General features: G+C 43.8%; 1 protein-coding gene across 4 annotated transcripts in view; it reads right to left on the bottom strand.

The window, feature by feature from the left end:
* Positions 1-15,763, bottom strand: part of STON1 (stonin 1) — a 51,304-nt gene that overhangs the window by 17,087 nt on the left and 18,454 nt on the right. The window contains exon 1 of one of the 4 annotated variants that reach the window (XM_019416431.2): positions 8,786-9,264. The exons of 2 other annotated variants lie outside the window; for them this stretch is intronic. The gene's annotated coding sequence lies outside the window, so the exon portion shown is untranslated. Of the gene's footprint in view, positions 1-8,329; positions 8,424-8,785; positions 9,265-15,763 lie in introns of those variants that run through there. One more of the 4 variants, XM_019416517.2, reaches the window with a different exon arrangement.

Raw genomic sequence — 15,763 nt, 5'->3', positions numbered from 1 at the left:
TGTGCCGACAGCTCAGAGCCTGGAGCCTGCTTCAGATTCTTTGTCTCTCTCTCTCTCTCTCTCTCTGCCCCTCCCCAGCTCACGCTTTTTCTCTCTCTCTCTCTCAAAAATAAATAAACATTACAAAGAATTAAAAAAAACTTACGTCACAGAAATAAAATAAATGATTATTTTATTATTTTATTTTTGACCATTATGAACAACTATACGCCAACAATGTGGATAACCAAGAAGAAATGGACAAATTCCTAGAAACATACACCGACAATGACTGAATCATAAAATAACAAGAAATCTGACCAGATCTGTAATTAGTAAAGAGACTGAAGTGGTAGTCAAAACCTCCCAAAAAATAAAAGCTCAGACCCAGATGGTTTCACTGGAGAATCTACCAAACATTTAGAGAAGAATTAACACCAATCCTTCTCAAACTCTTCCAAGAAACTGAAGAGGAGGGAACACTTTCACACTCATTTTATGAGGCCGGCATTGCTCTGACACCAAAGCCAAAGACACTACAAGAAAAGAAAACTACAGGCCAATATCCCTCATGAATGCAAAATCCTCAACAAAATATTAGCAAGTCAACTTCAACAGCAGATTAAAAGGATCATACACTATTACCAAGTGGGATTTATCCTTGTGATGCAAGGATATTTCCAACATATGAAAATCAACACAGCAATACATCACATCAACAGAACAAAGGATAAATATCACATGATCACCTCAATAAATACAAAAAAAGCACCTGACAAACTCTAATGCCTTTTCATGATAAGAAACCACTGAACAAACTGGGAATAGAAGGAAATTACTTTAACATAATAATAAAGGCCATCTATGAAAAGCCCATGGTAACTAACAGCATACTCAATGGTGAAAAACTGAAAGCTTTTCCTCTAAAATCAGGAACAAGGCAAGGATGCTCACTCTTGCCACTTCTATTTACACAGTACTGGAAGTCTTAACAAGAGCAATTAGGCAAGAAAAAGAAATAAAAGGCAACTAAATTAAAAAGGAAGAAGTTACATTTTGTCTGTTTATAGATGATCTGACCTTATATGTAGAAAGCCCTAATAATTACACACACACACACACACACACACACACACACACGTTAGAACTGATAAACAAATTAAAGTTGCAGGATACAAAATCAACAAACAAAAATAAGTTGCATTTCTATACACATACAATTAACAATCCAAAAACAAAATTAAGAAAACAATCCCATGTACAATAGCATCAAAAAAATAATAAAACACTTAGAAATAAACAAAAAAGGGCAAAAGACTTTTTTTTAATGTTTATTTTTGAGAGACAGAGACAGAGCATGAGCAGGGAAGGGTCAGAGAGAGAAGGAGACACAGAATCTGAAGCAGGCTGCAGGCTCTGCACTGTCAGCACAGAGCCTGATGCTGGGCTCGAACTCATGAACCTTGAGATCATGACCTGAGCCAAAGTTGAACACTCAACCAACTGAGCCACCCAAGTGCCCCAAAAGACTTCTTTTTAAGTGTATTTGAGAGAGATAGCATGCATGTGCACACACAAGTGGGGAAGGGGAGAGGAAGGGGCGGTCGAGAGAGAAAATCCCAAGCAGGCTTCATGCGTGATGTGGGGGCTTGAACTCATGAACCACAAGACGATGACCTGAGCCAAAAGCAAGAGTCAGACTGAGTTATGCAGGCGCTCCTGTTTTTTTTTTTTTAAAGGGGAAAAAGACTTTTACACTGAAAACTACAAAGTAATGTTGCTGAATGAAATTAAACAAGACATAAAAAGATATCTCACATTCATAAATGGGAAGACTTAATATTGTTAAAATGTCCACACTACCCAAAGCAATCTACAGATTCAGTGCAATCCCTATCAAAATGACATTTTGCAGAAACAGAAAAAACAATCATAAAATACATATCGAATCTCAAAGGTCTTTGAATAGCCAAAACAATCTTGAGAAAGATAAAGGTGGAGGCTTTACACACTCTAACTTCGAAACATATTACAAAGCTATGGTACTCAAAACAGTATAGTACTGGCATAAAAGCAGATAAAGAGACCAATGGAGCAGAATATTAATTCCAGAAATAAACCCATACACAAGGTCAAATGATCCTCAACAAAGGTGCCAAGATTATACAATGAGGAAAGGATAGTCTCTTCAACAAACTGTGTTGGGAAAACAGATATCCACATGTAATAAAAAAAAAAAAATGACATTGGACCCTTATTTTATATCATACGCAAAAAACAATTATAAATGGATTATAAACATTAAGACTTAAACATAAGACCTGATATTATAAACCTCCTATAAAAAAAAAAGAGGAAATCTTGATGACATTAGTCTTGGCAATGATTTCTTGGATAGGGTACCAAAAGTACAAGAAACAAAAGCATAAGACTTAAACATAAAACCTGAAATTATAAAACTCCTATTAAAAAAAAACAAGAGGAAAAGCTTGGTCTTGGCAATGATTTCTTGGACAGGATACCAAAAGTACAAGCAACAAACGCAAAAATAGACAAGTGGGACTACATCAAACTAAAAAGCTTCTGTACAGAAAAGGAACCAATTAACAGAGTGAAAATCCATGGAATGGGAGAAAATATTTACAAACCATATATCTGATGAGGGTTTAAATCCAAAAGGTATAAGGAACTACTGCTCAATAACAACAACAACAAACAATTTAAAAATGGGCAACAGACTTGAGTAGACATTTCTCCAAAGAAGACACACAAATGGATAACAGGTATATTAAAAGATGCTCAGCATCACTAATCACCAGGGAAATGCAAATCAAAACCACAATATCACCTTATACATGTTAGGATGGCCGTTACCAAAATGAACCCAAAATAAAACCAAACAAAAAACATAAAATAACAAGTGTTGACAAGGATGTGGAGAAATTAGAACCCTTGTGGATTGTTGGTGGGAATTGAGAAAACAGCATAGAGGCCCCTCAAAATTTTTTAAATAGAACTACCATGTATATGAGCCAGCAATCCCACTTATGTAAATTTATCCAAGAAAATTGAAAACAGGATCTCCAAGAGATATCTGCACTCTTCTGTTCATTTCAGCATTATTCCCAACAGCCAAGAGGTGGAAACAACCTAAATGTCCATCACCTGATGAATGGGTGAAGAAAATGTGGTATATATACATACAACGAATATTATTCAACCTTAAAAAGTAAGGAAATTCTGGCACATGCCATAACATAAATGAACCTTAAGAACATTATGTTAAATGAAACAAGCCAGTCACAAAAAGGCAAATACTCTATGATTCCACTTACATGAGGTATCTAAAGTAGTCAAATGCAAAAAAGAGAGAGAGAGAAGGAGAGAGATCAACTGCATAGAAGCAGAAAGGAGAATGGTGGGGTGGGGTGAGGAGAGGGGAAAGGGGTGGCTGTTCAATGGGTACAGAGTTGTAGTTGTGCAAGATGAAAGAGTGCTAGAAATTTGTTGTAAAACAGTGTGCATATAGTTAATAATACTGAACTATACACTTAAAAATATGTTAAGAGGGTAAACAAATTGTTAAAAATTTGTTATTTTTTACCACCACTAAAAAAAACCTACAACACTTTTTCATCAATTCAGGAAGTATATGAATGAGGACTGTGTAGTCAGACCTTACTAGTGTTGCAGAAAATACAGAAGATAGAAACCCAATTTATAATGAACCTATAACCTATTGACAGCCCCCCAAATATGTGAGGTTTATAGGTTTGAAACATTTTGAGATTCATGACCTAATTTATCAAAACAACCCTGGGAGGTATATATCATTTCCATTTCATAGCTGAGATTACTTGGGTTTAGAGTCATTGCCTAAAGCTGTCTCACTGATAAGAGACAGAACTAAGATTTTTTTTAATAACAACTTTATTAAGATACAATTCACACACTAAAATTTATCCTTTTTTTAAAAAAAATGACAATTCAGTAGTGTTTAGTATATTCAGAGTTGTATAGCCATCACCACTATTTCCAGAATGTTTTTATCACCCCCAAAATATACCTGTACCTATTAGCAGTCACTCCCCTTTCTCCCCACCCCTACCCCCAAGTCCTGACAACCACTAATCGACTTTTTTAATTTGCCTGGTCTGAACATTTTATATAGATAGGATTTACAACATACGGCCTTCTATGTCTGATTTCTCTCACTTGGCATAATGTTTTCAAAGTTCATCTGTGTTGTAGCATGTATCAGTACTTCTTCATTCCTTTTGGTGGCTGAATAACATTTCATTGTGAAGATAGTCCCCATTTTGTTTATCCATTCATCAGTTGATGGGCATTTGGTTTATTTCTATTTTTTTAGCTATTATGAATAGTAAGCTTTTGTATAAGTTATATATAAGTTTTGGTGTGATCATTTTTCTCGGGTATATACCTAAGTTTGGAAAGAACCAGGATTTGAGCACAGATCACTTCATCCTGAGCTAATACAATATAAACTATTGAGATCATTCTAATGGCATCAGAGGCAATGAGCTGTATAGGCCACAGCACAGACCTGGAGGGTTGGGTACCCTGAATGCCGGGTGCTGCTCTGTCACTCACCAGCTATGGGGCAAAGCCACTCTGGACATTCAGTGATTCGAGTAGAATCATCTCTAAGGTAAGTCCTTTCCCACTCTAAAATAATTCTATGGTGGTTGACATCCAACCGAAATTTTTTTCAAAAGCAGAAATTGTGCTACTGCTGGGAGTTTTGACCAAACTTCCAAACTGACAGAGAGAAAAACTCCATGAGATGTACTGATATGAAAACTCAAAACCTGCTGGAACACAGCCATGAGAAAGGCATATTTTTCTCCCTCCAGCCAGCCTTCCCGCTTCCCCTTGTGGATAATGAGGGCTCAACCAGTGCAATCATTCAAGCCTGGAAAAGAGCCAACACAGAGAGAGCAAGCCTGGGGCTCCACTGGGGACAGGGCACATTCACTGTTGTCATTTGCTAAATCCGCACATTCCTGAGGGCACAAAAACACACAGTAGAGCAGCAGTCCAGGCCAGCTGGCTCTCTCTGGAGGGCATTTCACTGTCACTGCCCTCGGGCTGGAGTTCCACAAAGCACTTTCCCTTCCAAGCAGGCACAGCCTGTTTCAATGGGATACCACCAGGAGGCACAGAGGCAGGAAATCAGCAGCAATGTTTCTTGACCCATCCCATTCCATTCTCTTTAGGGTGAGAGATTGTGTAAATATTTATGTTAGTTGGGTTTATTAAAAAGAAAGAAAAAGAGAAGACCAAGAGAAGAAATAAGTACGCTTTGGATGGAATCTTATTCTGATCTACAGAAAACGTTTTGCCTCATCTGTTTTCCACTGCTATCTTCAAAATTTCGAGCAGTGATAGTGGTTTTATCAGAGCTTTTGCATATTATCAAAAAAAAGTGATTTCCATAAACCAGAGAAATCAATTCCATGACCTTTTAAGTGACCCTTGAACTTTAAAGAGAACACCTTGCAAGAAAACTCCTACCTTAAACACAAAAATCTATGCAAAGTATACTCTTCCCCTGTATGCAGGATTCTTCCATAGAAGGCACTCAGCAAATGTAATGTGAGTTTAATACAACCAAACGGAATTCTGCATTGTGCCCAATATGAGCCCAAACCTTTGTCCCTGTTTAAAAGGTGGGACTTGGATGCTCCTGGAATGAGGGGCTAAGACTCTGGCTCCCTGTGGTCAAGTGCAGGTGTGTTTCCCACTATTCTCTTCTTGCTCCTCTTCTGTATCCCTCTTGCTGCCCTTCCTTATCAATCCTCTTCACACTCATTTCATTTCTCTCTGACCTCTTTTGCCCCTTCCTTGTATATGACCTCATCTTTCTATTCTAGTCTCAAAGCCTCCACCATCATTTTTCCCAAAGTCAACAATGAGAATCGATTCCATCTAAGGCTTTCCTTCTTCCTTCCCTAACTCACCCCCACCTTCAGCAGGGAAACAGCCACATCCTTTCCAGAGCCTTGGTCTGTCCAAGGCCCCCTGGGTCTCAGGGAGGGATGCAGTAGCCCAGAGTGGAGAGGTCATGAATATGTCCTGCCTTAGTCATCTGCAACTTCACCATCTCCTTCAAGACACTGGAACCAAAAGTACTCAAGCAGGAACACCTATTTAACCTCAGGATTTTTTCTGCATTGCAAATGAGGCAGGATGTCAATATGTGTCTATGCCTCCCAGGGCACCCTAAATCCTACCATTTACAGAGCCCTGTCACAGGCAACATCTCATTTAAATTTATGACAACCCAGGGGTGCTTGGGTGGCTCAGTCAGTTAAGTGTCCGACTTTGGCTCAGGCCATGATCTCGCAGTTTGTGAGTTCGAGCCCCACTTCGGGCTCTGTGCTGACAGCTCAGAGCCTGGAGCCTGCTTCGGATTCTGTGTCTCCCCCTCTGTCTGCCCCTCCCATGCTCATGCTCTGTCTCTCTCTGTCTCTTGATAAACAAATATTAAAACAAAAAAAATTTTTTTTTTAATTTATGACAACCCAGAGTATAGACCACAGCATTGGGGGCACCTTCTCTAAAGTCCAGGTTCCATTTAGTGCAGAACTGGGAACTCAGGACCCCTGGCACTACATCCCCAGCTGCCTTCCTCCAAAATAAAGGTTCCTCTCATTGGCTTCTGTGGTTTTTTCCTCAGGTGTGGACTGCATCCTACCCCACATGCCCTAATCCTTCCAGAGGTCTGTTTTCAGTCAATCTGGACTATCTTGCTAACTCCTGGAAGACAATGCCAGACAAAATACAGAGATAGGACAAGACACCAAGACTCTGAATGAGGTGCAGATAGGAAAGAATAATGTCTTATGTTGGAAGCTTCTAGAAACCAATCTCTGAGGTTTGGAGGTTTCTAGGGGAGTGTTTGCTTCTCCTATAACTATTAGACATCCTTTGGGGTACCTGGATGGCTCAGTCGATTGGGCACCCGACTTTGGCTCAGGTCATGATCTAATGGTTCATGGGTTCGAATCCCATGTTGGGCATTGTGCTGACAGCTCAGAGCCTGGAGCCTGCTTCAGATTCTCTGTCTCCCTCTCTCTCTGCCCCTACCCTGCTCATGCTCTCTCTCTCTCTCTCTCTCTCTCTCTCTCGCTCTCTCTCTCTCTCAAAAATAAACACTTAAAAAAAATTTTTTAATAAAAAAAAAAACTATCAGACATTCTTTTGCACTGCCGAATACATTGAATTCAAGAACAAATTAAAAGTGCACATGCCTACTGACACTGGGAACAACAAGGATGTAGGTAGACAGTGGTTTTCAACCTTTTACCTCAACACATATGACAGATGGCATTCAGAAGCCTAGCACATTCTCTTGGGTGTACCCAGAGTTTAACAACCCCCAAAATATTGAGGGACGTTCTGAAATAATTAATTATCCCCACCTTTCTAAATGTTGGATCAGCAAAGGTAGGCCACAGGCCATAGGAAACACAAGAAAGTCCACACTTACATACAATCCGAGACTCCACCCCTTTCTGCCACTAAAGAAATCATCCTGGAATTCTTATGAGAGTATTGTGGAGATAATGAATTTATTCTAAATTGTTTTAAAAAGCAAATCTTTCAAAAATAGCAACACCTTATATATTATTAGCAATATTGCAAATTACTTGCAATAAGCTTATGAAAAAGCAGCACTGGTATGGAATAATTACCTCACCAAAAAGAATTGAGGCTAATAATTATCAAGTTTGTGAGTCAGACTGAAGCTTTTGCAGGGAGGGATTATGTCTCATTCATTAGGACATCTTCCACATTGTCTACAAATATCTGACATCACTATGCAGTTCAATACGTTTTTGATCGAATAATTTTAAATCGTCTTTCCAGTTTCCCATAAAGTAAATCTCCACACTGCCCTCTCAGTTCAAAGAATCACTGCATTTCAGAGTCAGACAGAAATTGGAGGTATTCTGCTCAACGAACATATATCAAGTACTTGCTATGTACTTAGGGTATGCTAAGGGCTGGGTGTGCATTTAATCCTCACAACCCCATTAAGTAATAAATATCACTTTGTAGAAGAGGAAAATAAGTCTCAGAGAGGTTAAGCTACTTGCCTAAAGTCACCCAACCAGAAAGAGGCAGATCCCAAAGTCCATGCTCCAGACCATCCACCACCCCAGAGGTCCCAAGAGATCCAATGACTTGCTGGCATTGGTGTCCCTTGGGGACATTCCCAATGGGGACATTCCCATTTCCGAGCACTTGCCACCACTCCACCTTCACTAAGGAGAGTTCCTGCAGGGAGGCATTCTCTAAATTGGAAAGATTCTATTCTCACCTGGAAAGAGCCTATTTCTCCACAAAGCCCACCACGCGTATCTGCCGCTTGGACATCAGGCTGTGGGAAAGACAAGCTCAGAGAATGTTTTCCCCATGATCGCTCAAGAACAACAGCTCAGTAGCAATTTGGGTCAATTCTGAGACTGGCTTTCATAACTCAGCCTGTCCCATTTCCTGTCCCTTTTCAACTGCAAAAAGCCACCCCGCCCTTAGCGATGAACAGTATTTCAGACTTGCTGCCCAACAAATACACTCGGGTGCCACCCTGTCTTCTAGGACCAGGCCATCTTGGTATACATTGAATTCCCCAAACTTCATGTAACTCCCTGCCTCGTCCTTCCATACCACCCCACCCCGCCCCCTACTCTGGAGGATCTACTCCTGCTGTTCTTCACAGATTTCCTTTGCTTTTCTTCAGAAACCATTCAAATAAAGTGTAAATATGAAGTTCTACCTTTTCCTGCAGATTATCACAATCAGATTGGACGCATTCGGCTCTTGAATTAGCATCCCTGTTCATCTGCAGCTGAAGACTGTCCTCCCTTGTGGAGAACAACACCCTCTCAGATGGTCCCTGGAATCTGGCTTTTCTGTAGCTGCCAGATCCTGGGGGAGGATGGACATTGAAGAAGTGTTCAGCTCAGGAAAGCATCACAAGCGCCTAGCAGTAACCTCTTGGAATTAGCTCCACCCGACTGTCGTTGTCAGGCTGACTCCTACTCAAGCCTCAACACATCTGGACCCTCAGCAATGCCCCTGCCTTTGTAAAAGGCTGGATTTAGTCCTTTTATGCCTATGCCTCTTTTGCTCCACAACAATGCTGCCTAATCTAGAGAAAGAATGTCTTCATGTCAGTATCTGTGTGGTTTCATTGGCTGTCCCCCCAAAGAAGGAATTGTCTGACTCTCCCAGTGCTGGATTCCTCAATTGCAACGCTGGAGCTAGGCTGGGGCAGCATTCGCAAAGCCTCCCTGTGATTGTTTGGTTGGAGGTCTGCAATCTAGTTACCCTCCTTACTATTCTGGGATGCGTATCCCAGAAACAAAGCGAAAGACAAGGACAGCCCAGTGTGCAAAATGCATCCATGAAGGTTTGCTAAGACAGTGTTTAAAATATCATTCCTGTAGAATTTTTCCCTTTAAAAGGAGAACCAAACTTTTCAAACAGAAATGAATCATAAGGCAACACAAAAACCCTGTGTGAAGTGAAAAGGCTTGCAGAGCACACCCTCACCTTAGGTCACAGAAGTGCCCACTGCATGTACTGCCTGTATTATTACCACAGATGTTCTGCAGCCCATCATATTTAATCACAAACATGTGTGGTATTTAGTTCAGCTATGTGACAGGAAATACCATTTGTAAAATACTAACCCACAGCAAAACCTACCCGTGCCTTTGAATATTATCTGTGCTGGTTCCAGCTCAGCTCCCCAGCGCCACTCCCCACCCCCCGCTGTGGATTTAACCTCCACTTCTCCAGGATGAATCTGGGTCCTGGCCGTTTTTTTTAACCTTGTTTTAATAATCTTCTCATTTCCTAAATCTGGAGAGTAGTATAAACAGATAGTAACCCAAACTAACTAGTCCCAGGAGACAGTCTATGTGAACAAAGAAAAAATTTTGCGCTGGGTGGGCCATTCTGATTTCAGAATGTTATTCTCACCGTGACACTTTTTTATATTTATTTAGTTACTTTGAGATGGGGGGAGGGGCAGAGAGAGAGGGGGAGAGAGAGAGAATCCCAAGCAGGCTCTGCACTGTCAGCACAGAGCCTGATGTGGGGCTCAAACTCATGAACCATGAGATCATGACCTGAGTGGAAATCAAGAATTGGGTGCTTTACTAACCGAACCACCCAGGCGCCCCTCACCATGACACTTTTATGGAATAGGTACACCACATCCATATCACTGCCATAAATGCTATGGAATTTACTAAGCAGAGACCTCTGAGCCTCACTTTCTTTATCTGTGAAATGGTGATATTTGCCTCATATGTAAATTGCCACGTTATGGGCACTTGGTACATATAGTTTTCCTTTCTCTTTGTCTTTCTCCTTTCTGTTTTCCCTGTCTCCCATTCTAGCCTTCCTTTCTCAAGTCAGGAAGAAAGGAAAAAGCCCAGACTCTGCAGTTTGCTTTAGTATCAGGTCAACTTGTTACAAATCCTTTTCTAGAACTAGGTGCCCATTCTGTCTGGCACATGACTATGCCTCTATCCTGCTCTCCAGATGTGATCTGTTCCTTAGTCCCTTGTGCTTGAATCCCTGCTCAGGGTTTCTCCTTGAAGATGGAATCTCTCAAAACAGAAAGAAGTTAACAGGCTTGGGGAAAAGACCCATGGTCAAATGTGTTTGAGAAACCTTGGTTAAGCAAGGGTTTACATGTCTCTTCATGGCATTCCTTCCCAGAGCCTTCAGAAGCTAACCTTCTTATGGGCTCCAGGATGGGATAACAGGAAGCCATCCTCAAAGACCCACATGGATGGTTTGCCTCAGAACATTCTGGAATGTGCTCTTTTTTTTTTTTTTTTCCTTAAGGTTTATTTACTTTTGAGAGAAAGAGAGCAAGAGCAGGGGAGGGGGAGAGAGAGAGAGACAGAGGATCCAAAGCAGGCTCTGTGCTGACAGCAGAGAGCCCTACATGAGGCCCGAACCCACAAACTGTGAGATAATGACCTGAGCCGAAGTCAGACGCTTAACCGACTGAGCCAGCGAGGCTCATGGAACATGCTCTTCTAAGAATAAAGTGTCTGAGGCTAGGAAACACACAGTCCACCTTTAATTCCTGATGCCCTGGCCTTTTCATTCTGTTGCCACCACCGTCTCTGCTCTAACCATAAAGATTGGCTCCAGGCCCAGACAGCTTCTCTAGCTTAGCAGAGTCTCAGCATCACTCTCAGAGCAAGCAAACCCCAGGTTCTTCCCCTGGGACACCAGCAGTTCTCATGGAAGGACATACCCCTTTTGCTTACCCAGACAGGAGACCAAAGAGCTTCCAGATAGGCCATGACTGGAGTGAACTCTTGCCTTTGACCTCGGCAAGCATATGAGAGTTTTGATCCCCAGGTCATCCTCTGGCATTGAGGGTGGCATCTGGCAGCTCTCTTCACTGGCAGCACTAAAGCCTCCCACCCCAGGTCCTGGCCTCTTCTGGCCAAGGCAGGGAACCCACCCAGGTCTCAGACCCTCTATGGGAATCAGGCTCTGGAATGCTGCATGATGCCCAGGGCACACTCCACCCCTGGAACCGTGGAGCCTCAGCCTGTCTCTCCCCAACCCCACGAACCCCCAGCCCAAGGTCATCTTCCCTTCACGGGCCTCTGGGACCCTCCTCAGTCTCCTACTACAGAGGGTCCAGGAGGGAACAGTGTGGGGCTACGGGCTAGGGCCAACCTCTCATCTGCCCCTTTAATGAGTGGCACTGAACCCTTGGGCTATTCTCTTAGGGAAGAGTGAGCACCCAGCACATTCCACAGCCAAGTCTTGTCCAAAGTGTGAAGGAAGGAAACCACCTCAATCAGAGTCTTCTTGGTGGTAGACACAGTGCTGGGACTCATGGTCTCAACCAGCCATCTGCCTGCCCTAAAGGTCTGTTCTCTGTCCTTAGGACCTGTAGGTGACAAATGGGGACCTCTTGAGCCACAATTAAGAAGAGCTCCTTGTGCATGGGCTCCTGCCCTCTAGTCGCAGCAAGGGCTCAACCCACAAAGGCAGAAGAGCATGGAGGTCTAGGGGACAGACTCTCACACCCAAGTCACCTGGCCTCTCATCTCACTTCCTCTACTTAGTATCCCTGACACATGTTGCTTAACATTCTCAGGGTCCTCATCTATAAACTGAATATGAATCACACCTACTTCCCAAGTTCTAAATAAGTTAATGCCAAATTAATAAGTAAAATGCTATATCATAGGCACTCAAAAAATAGTAGCACAGTGCTTACAAGTGAGGAGTTCTTGAGTCAGCACTGACCATTGCTAGCAGCCCCAGGCCGAGCAGCAGGCTGGGCCAGGCCCGCAGGTGACACTGATGAGGGCCCAGGGCTTCCTGCCTAGTCCTAAACTGGTTCTCCCATTCTATGGCAAGAGAAAACCAAGGTGCAAGCCCAGCGTGTACTGAGCTGTGAAATAAAAAGCACAACTTAAGCAAGTCAGCACAGCACCTGGAGATGGCAAAAGTAATCACGAAAAAGACTGATCAAAAATGATGTAGGGCTTTTCTACGTGTGGCCGACAGTTGTAAGGTGAAACCCTGGGACCACACTCATCACCCATACCAGAGACTCAGCATGGCTGTGTCCCAGCGATCTTCCACTGGCATGACTCAACTCCCCAGGGGACACTTGGCAGTGTTTGGGGACATTTAGTTGTCACAACCAGTACAGGGGGTACTACTGACATCGAGTGGGTAGGGGGCAGGGATGCTGCTTAACATCCTACCATGCACAGCACAGCCTCCACAACGAAAAATTACCTGACCTAAAATGTCAATAGCACTGGGGCACCTGGGTGGCTCATTTGGGTAAGTGTCCAACTCTTGTCAGCTCAGGTCATGATCTCACAGTTTGTGAGTTCAAGCCCCACGGAGGCTCTGTGCTAATGGTGCAGAGCCTGCTTGGGATTCTGTCTCTCCTTCTCTCTGCTCTTCCCCCACTTGTGCTTGCTCTCTCTCTCTCAAAAAATTAAAAAAAAAAAAAAAATGTCAATAGCACCAAGGTTGAGAACCCCTGCTCCTTGTTGAGAAGGCCAGTGAGCTGAGTATGCCAAGCAGGATATCTGCCCTTCTGCATCTGTCTACTTTGTAGATAATCCATTGGAAGCTTAAGTTGGGCAATGTGCCTGAGGTGGCACAACCAGAAAAAGGTGCTGTCAGAATCGAACCCTGTCTGGGCCCCAAATCTCACACCCTTTCCACTACACCACACTGATTACCAGGGCAGTAGTCACAACAGGAGAGAGGGCAGATAAAGTTTTTATATAGAAGACTTGCCAGGATTTGGACACCAAAGTGATCTCAAAAAACACAGGAAAAGGGGGAATCTGGCACTTAGAAAAGTAGCGCCAGAGGAGAGGCAGCAAGAGGGGCAGGTCTGAGGTACATCCAAGTGGAAATATCTAGCAAGGAGCTAGAAACACAAGACAGTACTTGGAGAGAAAACCAGAGGCTACACAGGTAGAGTTGGGTCTCTTTCTAGGCTAGGTGAGAGCAGAATGCAGGAGAAAACAGGGGAGGCCGCATGGCATCCAAAGCTGAGGACTGGTCACTTTATAGGAGGAGGGGAAAAAAGGGAGAAAGGGAGACACACCCAAGAGGTCAAGGTAAAACCTGGAGGTGAAAGGATCCCTAAGGCAGGAAAGAATGTCCTCATGAGGCCTTGAAGAGCAGCAGATGGCAGGGAAAACAGAGGTGAGAGACATCTGGGTTTAGTGACAGGGTCTGTAGGGATGGGGTGGGAGCAATTTCACCAGTGGGTGGGGGTGAGGCCAGGCTGCCAGTCTGGAAGCAAAGGGAATACAGATGCTGGGGCCCACAGGCAGATGCTGGGGCCCACAGGCAGATGCTGGGGCCCACAGGCAGAGGCTGTGGTTGGCGGTCCATGTCTTGGCCACCTCAATCCCCCAGCCCCCAGTTCCTGGTTTGGGCAGCTCTGGGGCTGCGTTGTTTCCTGGGTGCACTGGTTTCTGGCAGCCCTAGCAAAAGCCCCCTTTTTCAAACTCTACCTACACTTCAGTCTCAGGAGCACAAAAAGGCCCCAGGGCTTCCCACTCTCCAAAAAATCCAGCCCACCCCAGGCCAGGAGAAGGAGGCAGACAAGTGAGCCTTCGTGCAGGCGAGGGCCAACAAACAAGGCCTGCTTTCAAGGCTGCCTTCTGGTATTTATGTTCCTGTGGGCTCTCCAGTGGGAAGAGCTAGGCACTCAAGAGGAGGAAATGAGAAAGGGCATTATCTCCTCAGGGGCCCCGAGGGCTGGGCGGGGGTGCAGGACGCTGTGGTTACTGGATGGTGGCTCCCAGGTTTCAACTCTGCATTCTCAAAGGAAACCTTGAAAAAGATGTGGGATAAAGTCAGCTGAAGGGGGCCTGGCTCAGATCACATGTCTTAAACATGCAAATCTCCTCCTTACCCTCTTCTCTGCAGGCCCAAGGGCCCTCCTGAAGATAAGCAGAAAGTCCTGGAAGTTTAAAGAACTCTCTGGATCCAGGATCTCTCTCTGGACTTAAATATTGGGGGTGGGGGACAAAATCAACCACTTTGCTATGAAACCTGGTCAAGTAATTTATCTTAATTACCATGTAATTATTTTTAGTGTTTTCAGAAGAAGCTGTAGCTAAATGGCCCAGAAAGGATATTTAATGCTTTAGAATGTGATTCCCTCCCACACACTAATCATGCTGCGTTCAGATTGGAATGGTCTGAGAAGTTAAGGACCATCACATGCTGGGAGAGACCCAGGACCTTCATCCTTGGATGCTGGGGCTCTTCTGTCACATGTTCTGGTACAAATTCTTGTACCCCCAACCCCTGCGCATTCACTCAGCAAATAGTGTCTTCCAAGTGCTGGGTCCTGGGTGAAACACCATGCAGACAACAGAAACCAGTATGACCTGATTCCTGTGGTGGGGAAAGAAGGGTTTAGAAGTTAGGTTGTGTGTGAATCCTGGCCCCACCACTGACCAGCTGTGTGACAGGGGCAAGTTACTTTAATTCCCCAGGTGTGAAAAAAAGCATAATCATAGTTAACTTTTACTGTTTGTTATGGGCTGAATTGTGCCCCGCAATTCAGCCCTAATGCCTAGTACTTCAGAATGTGACTGTGGTTAGATAAGGGCCTCTAAAGAGTTGTTTCAGTGAAAATGAGACTGTTAGGGTAGTCCCTGAGCCAATCTGACTGGTGTCCCTATAAGAAGTGAGGACAGGGGCGCCTGGGTGGCGCAGTCGGTTAAGCGTCCGACTTCAGCCAGGTCACGATCTCGCGGTCTGTGAGTTCGAGCCCCGCGTCGGGCTCTGGGCTGATGGCTCGGAGCCTGGAGCCTGTTTCCGATTCTGTGTCTCCCTCTCTCTCTGCCCCTCCCCTGTTCATGCTATGTCTCTCTCTGTCCCAAAAATAAATAAAAAACGTTGAAAAAAAAAAAATATTAAAAAAGAAGTGAGGACAGACAGACAGACACCAGAGAGGAAGACACAGAGAAAACGCCACATAAGGACACAGCCAAGGAGAGAGGTCTCAGAAGAAACCAAACCTGTCAGCACCTTGATCTTAGGTTTCCAGCTTCCAGAACTGTGAGAAATGCATTTCTGTTGTTTAAACCACAGAGGCTGTGGTTTTTCTGACATGGTAGCTAGAGCAAACAGAGACAGGGTTCTTGAGACACTAAATAAAGTAACACCTGTAAGATGGCAGGTGCATAAATAGAGGCTGTTCTCACTA

This window comes from Panthera pardus, unplaced genomic scaffold, assembly GCF_024362965.1.
Source record: "Panthera pardus isolate Hobbes unplaced genomic scaffold, ASM2436296v1 HiC_scaffold_25, whole genome shotgun sequence".
NCBI classification, from domain to species: Eukaryota; Metazoa; Chordata; class Mammalia; order Carnivora; family Felidae; genus Panthera; species Panthera pardus.
Note: the sequence above shows the minus strand (reverse complement) of the source record. Positions and strands in the feature narration are given on the sequence as shown.